Below are 10,812 nucleotides of genomic sequence, written 5' to 3'. Positions count from 1 at the left end.
AGCAGTACTGAAATTCTCAGTAAAGCCACCGATCGAGTGAGAGCCTAAATTGTCCCCCAGAATACATACAACTGTTGCCCGCACCACCTGGCCAGATGAAGTGACCAGTCCATGCCTCTCAAGTTCTCTAATATCTGACAGCATCCGTGCAAACAACTTTTCATGTGCAAAGTACTTAAAGTACCTCTCAGGACACAGAAGCAAAAGCTGCAAGTTGTCAACACTAGAACGATAGATTGCCTCGAAGTTGGCAAGTGTAAAGTAAACTCCTACAATTTTGTGCTTCTTCTTTGATGATCCAAGAGGGTTCACTACCTCAAATGCATCCTGGTACAAGATAAGCTTTAAGCTTATACCTGGCTCCATGAATAAGTCATTGGACTTGAAAACGGATCCATCGCAAATATCAGTGAACACATTAGTAGAAGCAGCATTATTTTGTGGCTTCACACACTGTTGCCACACAACTGGGTCTTTTAACATGGATCGTAAAGTATCCTGAAGTGGGATATATTGTGCATAGCACTCCCTTCTATTCTCGTCTGTGCCAAGATAAATAGCCTGTGGGTGCACATATGAAAAGTTCTTTTGGAAGAACATCTTTCTTCTGTGCCCAGTGGAAAGGTGAGAGCTGCACAGCGAATGCAAATCTGCTTCTCCCAAAATACTCAAAACACTGTCAATATCAGTCTCAGACAAGTTTGTTTTAGCTCCCATTAACTTTTTGAATTCCTTCTTAGTGTACCGATGACACGTATCATTCAAACTGTCAATTTCTTCAACAATAATCTGTATTGTTGATGATGGAATGAGGCATTTAGCCTGCAGACGCATGTAAAAAAGGCATAGATTTTTTTGATACAGGGCTCTCATTTCAGTGTCATCTGGCATGTCATCAGATGAACTTGCTACATGACTTTCATCTAAATCCCTTTGCACCTCAGCGGAATCCTGAGTAGACTGCGATTGTGTAGGGCCAGGGGTTACAAACAACTCTGTTTGATTCATATGCAACCGTGCGATATGGCTAGTGAATGATGATTTTACTTTATAGGTTTTGTCACAATTTGCAAATGGACATTTTACTGTCTCTTTTTTCAATATATGCAATTTCAGATGTGCAATGACATCCCTGAGATTAGTATATTGCTCCTGACAACTTGCGGCCTCGCATTTGAATGAACATCCTATATAATTTCTTTGTGAAGCAGAGATGGTCCTGTGGTCACGGTACATATGTGTTTTCAAAGCAGTATACTTCAGAAACTGATGTTTGCAATCAGCCACACCACAAGGGAATTGCTTGTTTGCTTCATGTCTATGAAGTAACTGATGGTCAACATAACGTTTAAGCGATTTGAATGACAGGCCACAGGACTTACATTTACATGTATGACCAGGCATTTTTCAGAAGTTAAGTATTCCCTCAAATCTCATGTTACATCTAACAATTCCAGGAAGTTCTGTGTGTGTGCATGTGTATATAACCTGTCCTAAATCTGCAGATAGGCTAAATGTTGCAACTGATGAAGCGGAACTGCAATCCAAACTGTTGAGACAAAATAAGTGGAAGTGAAGCACAAATAAACTTCAAAAAAGGTTATTTCTAGTGCCGTCAGGCAATTAAAAAAATTAATCTAATTAATCGCATTTTAACCGCATAACCATTTTAGGCCTGATATTTTATATTCTATAATCATATTTCAAATTGCATGCGTCCGGATGGCAGAATTCAGTACTGTATCTACAAAACCTTCTGTTGTATTTTTGTTCAATAAACAATGTGGACTAGGCCAACAGTGACTTTCATGAAGAATGGGGAAAAAAAGTATTGAAATTGACCCAGTTTTAGCGTTTTTATCAAACATTTTGTCTGCCCAACACAATCACTGCACGTGCATATTTTAATCAATGGTTCATATGTAATCGAAATGATCGTCACAACAGGTGCAGGGCACCAGGGGGCGCTGAGAGTCACACACAGCTAGTGGCATGGCACTGATATATGCTTGCTACTACTAGCCGAATGAAAATGTATCTGTTTCACCTAACACTATTGCTCCGTGATTATAGCCACCCATCTCTAAAGCCACAACCACGTTACCATATTTGTAATAATGTAAATCATTGTGTCGTTGTACACATATTGTGTTTATAACGTTAGTAGCTAACATAGCTTAGCTTGGTAGCTATTGTGCTAACAAAATATCCCGACATCCGGCTCGCTGGCCGGCATGAACGGCCGACCCAAAATGGTTCTCTCCTCTCTGTACACCCCGTCCCCACGGGTATCCTGCCGGGGGGCCATGGACGCGACAACGGCGACAATGGTGGCAGCCTGTAGGGCATAGATATCTATAATAGAATATAGATGTCTATGCTGTAGGGTGCTCGAGCCCATAAAGGCTAGTGGTTCATGATAGCTATGAGCTAACAACGGCCGCCGCTGTTGTCGCGTCCACAAGCTCCTCCGCAGGACACCCGCGAGGACGGGGGCACACAAAGAGGAGAGAACCATAGGCTAACGTCAGTGTAGTGGTCCTGACTGTAGGCAGCAGGGACGGCGGAGCTATATACTATATAGGCTAACTGTGATGCACCTAGTGGGCCACCATTGAACTAGTACTATGACCCGGACGGGCAAGGCATTTCCTGAAGTGACGTCACGGCTGTGCTAGCTTTTAGATTCGGCTCATTAATATGCACCTGGCTGTAGTAGTGACGTCAGCGTTTGATAAGCTTTTTTGATTCGCACGTCCATGTTATTCGTGCGTGGACCTTTTTAACTCTTTCAGAGTGGCATTTCCGGTGTCAAATGGAAAAAAATAAATAATGAAATTATATACCAATGATGTAAACTACCCATAATTGATCAGTAGGGTTTAACCTGGAGGTTGGGCTTTAATCATCTTTAGGATAGAGGGGGGTATCATGCACCCCCCGGAAATATACTTCTAACCAGTGTTTCTAGATTTGAAAAAAATTATAGGCTTATGTTAACAAGTTGTCAGAGTGTCCCATGTATCATTTATATGCAAATTAAGGACATGATTATCAAAAAACCGCAAACAAATCTGTTTAATATATCTCAGCCAATATTGCAGATAACTGAACCAATTTGGACAAGTCAATCAGGGCAAGCTTATTTGACGCATATCTCGCCTAGAAAGGCTTTCGAAATAGTGAAATGCCATTTGATGGTAGAAATTCGTTTGTTTTCACTCATAAGATGGCGGCGGTCATAAGATGGCGGCGGTCTCGTAACAATAACCTGCAAACCATCCACGTGGTACATACATGTACATAGGCTATACTATAGGTGGCAGTGAGATCCTGCTGTAACAACCTCTGTGGAAATATTATCACATTTAAAAAAAGATAAAATCTCCTAAGTTTTAACCTTAACCTAAACAAACGTATTGCTGAAAATATACACTCTATGACTGCTGTCATATACTGCAGAGAACTCTTTCATGGCAAATAAGTAATCTGGTCTTTCCAAAGACATGCGGGACACGTGTGCACGAATACACCTTAAATGATTTTCGAATATAATGCAAAGTTTTGTTCATATTGATTCTACCAAGTGTATACTTTTTATTTCTGAATTTCCCATTCTTAATTCTTACATGTGTGCATGAACACATTCATTGCTTTAGCTGCTTTGCACGAACAAACATGTACGCTAGCATATTGTTACGGTAAAATACGTGGAAATGTACATTTTAAGACAAGACGACAGTCGCAGATTTCTATTATATAATGACTATTTGAAAACAATGACTTAATATAAATGTCTTATATCCCTGTATTTCAGGGCGGAATTATTATTTTTTTTGTGTGATGAGGATTTATATAAGAACCTCCCATGCGCAGAACAGCTTGCATAGGTATCTGTGTCTTTTGCCGGTAGCTAAATGACAATGTAATTATAATGTGATTGATTGATTGATTGATTGATTGATTGATTGATTGATTGATTGATTGATTGATTGATTTAAAAGTTTATTAACAGATTGCAGAATGGGTACAGTGCAGTACAGCTCAATACATACAATTGTTAAGGGGATGCAGACCAGAGAAAGACTTCCCCCATTTTCAATTCATCATATGTACACGACTTACAGATAGACAGTACTGCTACATCTATACATTTATGACATACCAGATTTGCAAATACAGTACTGTTTGTGATACAAAAAGTGTCCAGAAAAAGAGTGTATATACATTTGACGTCGAAACTGTATACATTGGAGGAGGTTGGGTAGGTGGGGTGGGGTTGGGTGGGGTGGGGGGGGGGGGCTGTACATTGGAGGTGGGGGGGGGGGGGGGGGGTTGGGCAGGGGGGGGGGGGGGGACAACTGGGTTAGGAAATGTTTCAACTCATTCAGAACGCAGCGGCCCGCCTGATCTCAAACCTACCGAAGTCGGCCCATGTCACCCCACTTCTTAGGGACCTGCACTGGCTCCCCATTTGCTGCACGAATCCGCTTCAAGGCCCTCGACCTAGCATACCGTGCGGCAAAGGGAACCGCTCCCGCCTACCTCCGGTCAATGGTTTCTAACTACACACCCTCAAGACCCCTACGCTCTGCATCTTCTGGCCGCCTCAGACCTACTCCTATCCAAGCTCCGGGAGGGTCATCAAAGAGAAGTCGCCTATTCTCAGTCCTTGCCCCACAATGGTGGAATGAACTATACCCACCCCAGTTAGGACAGCCGAAACACGTCCAATCTTTCGCCGTCGACTAAAGACGCACTTCTTCAACCATTATCTGAATAAAAAAAAAAAAATCTAACCCTAACTAACCGTACTGTCATGCACTTGTCCTAATAAACTAACCAGCACTCAACACTTTGATGAACATTGTTGCTCAGCTTGTGCCCTTCCTGATGGCTTGTCGTACAGAACATGTAAGTCGCTTTGGATAAAAGCGTCAGCTAAATGACTAAATGTAAATGTAAATGTAAATTTGTAGGGGCCATGTTTCGAATTGCAGTATCCCGTATAGGTGTTCTTTGAGGGTGTTTTTGAAAGTGGGTAGTGATTCACATTCCTTTACAGCTTTGGGTAGGGCGTTCCACATTGATGTGGCATAATTGCAAAATGTGTTTAGTTCATTGTTTGAGCCGAATCTGGGTTTAACATGATTTGTTGAGCTTCCTCTAGTGGTTGTGGTATTCACTGACCTTTGGGAAGTATTTTGACATGTACATGGGTACCTTAGTCGTATAGTGTATCTTGTAGACCAGGCCCATTGCAAGTTGCTGTACTCTGTCGTCTACTCTAAGCCATCCTAGGTTGTCAAAGTGGGCAGGGGTGAGGTGGGTTCTGGGGGTAAGGTCAAGTAGTAGTCTGACCAGTTTGTTTTGTGATGTTTGTAATTTAGATTTAAGCGCCTATGAGGTGCTTTGGTACCATGAGGTGCACGCATAGTCGTAGTATATTGAATGAGGGCTCCTGCCAGAGTCTTCAGGGTATTCTTGTTTCTTGAGAGGAGATCCGGTACAAGAATCTAGTTCGTTGGTTGACTTTTTTTATTACATTGGATGCCATTTTGTCACAGGAAAGATTTGCCTCTAGGATGGAACCCAGGTAGGTAATTTCGTCTTTCCTTGTGACAATATTGTCACCCATGCACTGCAACTGAGAAGCCGTCGGTCTTGCTGAGTTTGTTATTTGAACCGAAGAGAATGGACTCTGTTTTGCCCATGTGTAATGATAGTTTGTTATCAGCGAGCCATATGCAGATTTTGCCTATATAGTTCCGAGCTGAGGGTTTTTTCAACCTGCAACTTGTTCTTGTCAGAGACCAGCATGGCTGAGTCATCCGCAAACAGGAAAAAGTTGCAGTCACAGGCTGACGACATGTCATTTGCATAAATTAGGAAGAGTAGCGGTCCTAGTATGCTTCCTTGTGGAACACCACAGCTCACTGTGAGGGGGGGGGGGATAGAGTATATCGTTTACCTCTACCATCTGTTCTCTCCCCTCCAGGTAGGATTGCATCCAGCTCACTGATAAGCTATCAAAATCAATTGCTTTTAGCTTGTCAATCAGAATGGAGTGATTGACAGTATCGAAGGCCTTTTGTAGGTCCAGCATGACCATGCCGCAGTATTTGCCCGCGTCCACCTCTTGTTTGATGTGGTCGTTCAAATAGAGGAGGCATGTGTCAGGGAGCAGCTAGATATATAGCTTAGCACAAGGGCTGGAAGCAGTAGGGAGCAGCTAGCTATATAGCTTAGCACAAGGGCTGGAAGCAGTATAGGGACCAGCTAGCCTGCTTAGCACAAGGGCTGGAAGCAGTAGGGAGCAGCTAGCTATAGCTTAACACAAGGGCTGGAAGCAGTATAGGGACCAGCTAGCATATAGCTTAGCATAAGGGCTGGAAGCAGTAGGGAGCAGCTAGCTATAGCTTAGCACAAGGGCTGGAAGCAGTATAGGGACCAGCTAGCTATAGCTTAGCACAAGGGCTGGAAGCAGTATAGGGACCAGCTAGCCTATAGCTTAGCACAAGGGCTGGAAGCAGTAGGGAGCAGCTAGCTATAGCTTAGCACAAGGGCTGGAAGCAGTATAGGGACCAGCTAGCCTATAGCTTAGCATAAGGGCTGGAAGCAGTAGGGAGCAGCTAGCTATAGCTTAGCACAAGGGCTGGAAGCAGTATAGGGACCAGCTAGCCTATAGCTTAGCACAATGGCTGGAAGCAGTAGGGAGCAGCTAGCTATAGCTTAGCACAAGGGCTGGAAGCAGTATAGGGACCAGCTAGCTATAGCTTAGCACAAGGGCTGGAAGCAGTATAGGGACCAGCTAGCCTATAGCTTAGCACAAGGGCTGGAAGCAGTAGGGAGCAGCTAGCTATAGCTTAGCACAAGGGCTGGAAGCAGTATAGGGACCAGCTAGCCTATAGCTTAGCACAAGGGCTGGAAGCAGTAGGGAGCAGCTAGCTATATAGCTTAGCACAAGGGCTGGAAGCAGTAGGGAGCAGCTAGCTATAGCTTAGCACAAGGGCTGGAAGCAAGCAACTATAGCCTATAGTTTAGCACAAGGACTGGAAGTAGGGAGCAGCTAGCGCTCTGTAAAAAAATTAACTCTGACGCACAGAGATGAAATTGATGAAATTGAATTAGGTGATGGTGTTGGAGGTCTGACCCCCCACCCTGACCGCCTGGGGTCTTTCACTCAGAAAGTCCAGTACCCAGGCGCTCAGGGCGGAGCTCAGACCCAGCTCGATCAGCTTGTCCACCAGTCTGGTGATGGGGACTATGGTGTTGAACGCTGAGCTGTATGAACAACAGTCTCACATAGCCCCCCTTCTGACGGTCAAGGTGAGAGAGGGTGCTGTGCAGTACCTGGGAGACCGCGTCGTCAGTGGACCTGTTTGTCCTGTATGCAAATTGCATAGGGTCCATATCACTGGGGAGGGAGGCACAAATGTGGTCCTTGACCAGCCTCTCGAAACATTTCATGACCACAGAGGTGAGTGCCACCGGTCTGTAGTAATAACTGTGAATTGAACTTGCATTGCTGCACTATAGTCCATCCGTTGCAAGTCAACGCCCCCCCCCCCCCCCCCCCCCTCCATCCATTAACTCAACTGGACTGTCACTGTAATATTTATGTACAGTTGTACAGTGTCCCCCACCCACCCCTCCTACCCAACCCCCCCACCCACCCAACCACCTCCAATGTACAGTCAGATTGGTTATTTTTGGTTGAGGTTGAAAAAGCTATGTTGATTCAATATTTAATTACAGATACCATTTCAACATTTGAAAAACTGTCGTTGAATCAATTTAGTAGATTCCCCCTCCCCTCCTCCCCCTCCCCTCCCCTTCGAGAGGGTATAGTCCTAAGCAACTCGCGAGACCTAGAAGATCTCACGGGACTTGAGGTATTCAAACACTTTGGCGCGATGGATGGTGTCTTCACTGACTGGCTTGACAAATATTCTGAGCCAAACTCCTTGGTAAGTCATTGACAATATTATGTATTATGCCATTCACATACCATAATCTTGCTGTCATCGTTTGACTACATGCTACTTTGTGAATTATTACCGTGGTGGCAACTAGTAGGCTAGAACGAAGCTTGTTAGCATTATAAGCTAACATGCTAGATGGTATACTTAACTGGTAAGTGAGTTCTTATGGGAATAGTATGATTCCGTTCAGATACCATCACCGGGCTGTTATCGTTTGACTAAATGTTATCTCTGTGCCGTGGCAAATAGTTTGGAGCTTGTTTGAGCAAATAGTGATGCATATTATTATAGCTACTAACGTTAGCTAGCTAGCATGCTAGCTAACGTTATTCTGCCATTTTGTTTCGTGATTAAAATGTACGTTTTTAATAGTTACATAAGCATTGTTGTAACTAGTGTTAACAAATACTTTATTATAGTTCAATTGTGTTAAACTTGGGACACAGCCATGGCTCTATTTTATTTCGTTTTGTATGTGAGGCATTTTAGCTTGCAGTTGTTGTGTTGCATTGTGGGTCTTCAGCACAAAGTAATCCCTTGCTGAGGGTAAGATGGTTTTCTGTCTGCTCAGACTCAGAATACTTAATTAACATGATCTGTGCTTCATAAAAAAACAGATATTATTTATCTGGTTTTGGTTATTTTGCACAGTAAATACTTATTCAGGCCTACCTGCAATTCAGAATTTAATCCAGCAGGGCGGCAGTGATGTTCATTCTGCCTTTTATTATATATAAAAAATTGGGCTTTGAAAGACTGACATATTTGAACTTCTAGCTCCTGCTACTCTAAACATATATATATATAATATACACAGTCTTGATAAATTGCATACAAGGTTTTTTGAATATTTTGATCGTCTTCTTTTTAGAATTAGCTGGCAATCATCGCCGCTATCAAGGTGAGTTAACTAACACATTCTCAAATCATGTTTTGTTTTTACCACCAGACATGCGCTAGGTATATGGAGCTAGGTACACTTGCTACTGTAGGTTATATGGTGCTTATTGATAACTACTTTGATGGTGCTTATTTTTTCCTTATTTTGTTAATTATGTTGCTCTTTCTCTAGGAATGCCAATGTATAACTCCAGCCCCTATTACCACACTGCCATTGATTCAGCTCAGTAAGTATTATCTTTCAATTCAATATTGTCTGTCTCTCTCACCCCACTTCAAACTTCACACCTTTATCTGTGTTTTCATCTCTGTCTTTCTGTCTCTCTCACCTCGACCCCCTCCACTTCACACAACACCTACATTGCCAAAGCCTTTGTCATTTGATGACACAGCAGTGCTATGTCTGTCTCTCCCTCTATCTCCGTCTCCCTCTCTCACTGGCATAACATTTTTATTGTCGTATTCAATATTTCAGAGATTCTTCGCCAGAGGAACTTGAAGCCATTCCTGAATTACCACCAGAGACCAGCAGTTGCACGCAGGCAGAGACTGCCTGTAGCATGAGTTGAATTTTATACACAAGTTCACTGGTGTTTATTCTTATATAAAACGTCTCTAAAGACGTATGTTTACCTTTGCATTGATTGGCGGATTTTTGACTGAAGACATTGGATCTTTCCTGCTCTCCCATCCAAGTCCCAGGTTGTAATGACGTAATCATGACACTTAGTTGATTTTGAGTAGACAATTACTCGTTGCATCTGGGCTCATAGTCATAGCCATATAGGAATGACCGCTACACCGTCGCGCCAATAGCGGCCGAGGGAGGGAGAGTTAAGCGATTTCTTTGTCATTCAGACAGATTCTCCTATCTGCACCTATCTGACACGTATAGCCACTGATGGTGGAGAAGTGCTGTCCAATTAGCCATTTTGGGGAAATTCAGGCATAAAATAATATTCTGTTGTGTGTCACTGTCAAACAATCCAATATTTCAGAGATTCTTCGCCAGTTGCGGGAAGTATGTCACCACCTGAAGACGCAGACCACCACCTGAAGCCCATGTAGAATTGTGAATTGAATTTTATACATGATAGATCAGTGGTTCTCAAACTTTTTACACCAAGTACCACCTGAGAATGTAGCTGGCTCTCCAAGTACCACCATATGACCGGTGTTAAAATACAGTCTATTTAGCTATGCACAGTTCATGCAGGAGGCAAATGTATTCCTAATACCATTATTTATTGTTAACTTTTGTCAGACACAGCCACAATGTACAAAGGGATAGCACTAGAACTAGCAAACGCTTCCACAAAACTCATACAATGCAAGGGGCATTGAGAACATAATAACTAACATTCTCACATACAGATGAAGCGTTTAGTTTTCCTGGGCGCTTTGCCGCGACGTGAGCACGGTTATATCACGTCGGAAATGAATTAGGAACCCAGGCTGCTGTTCTATTTTATGCCGCCAGGAGGCGCAAAGTCATTAGACGGACGCTACAACGTCCTACACAGTATACTGTATAACGATCTGTATGTAAATGTATATATATTAATTCATTTTGCGCGAATCCACACTTCATTTCCCAGACCCACTTTGTTTTAACCAGTTAAAACCTGTCGATTGCTAGTGGAGGTTCATATAAGGGATATATAATGGATATTTTCTTTCTAGTACCGTGGTCTAGTGCTTAATGCCCATTCCTTTCAAGCCGACGCCCGGGGTTTGGATCCCAGCGGGTATTTTTTTATTTATAAAATGAAATTGCCCGCAACGATGTGCATAATACAATAGTAATAATATATAATAAGAATCCAACCAATAGAGCGACATTGTGCAATAAACAAGTAAACAAAGTATGGCATATTTTACAGTAGGGCACTTTGAAACAACCAATCACGTTGCGCAATAGCACAAG

At 42.8% G+C, this 10,812-nt stretch overlaps 1 long non-coding RNA gene across 1 annotated transcript; it reads left to right on the top strand.

Annotated features, from left to right (window-relative positions):
* Positions 1-8,861: 8,861 nt before the first annotated feature.
* Positions 8,862-9,446, top strand: LOC311224404. Its single transcript, XR_014619445.1, has 3 exons — positions 8,862-8,886; positions 9,058-9,112; positions 9,361-9,446. It is a non-coding gene; the product is annotated as an uncharacterized lncRNA (long non-coding RNA).
* Positions 9,447-10,812: the final 1,366 nt, after the last annotated feature.

Source organism: Notolepis coatsorum, assembly GCF_963971535.1.
Source record: "Notolepis coatsorum genome assembly, chromosome: 3".
NCBI classification, from domain to species: Eukaryota; Metazoa; Chordata; class Actinopteri; order Aulopiformes; family Paralepididae; genus Notolepis; species Notolepis coatsorum.
This window is presented reverse-complemented; position numbering and strand designations above follow the sequence as displayed.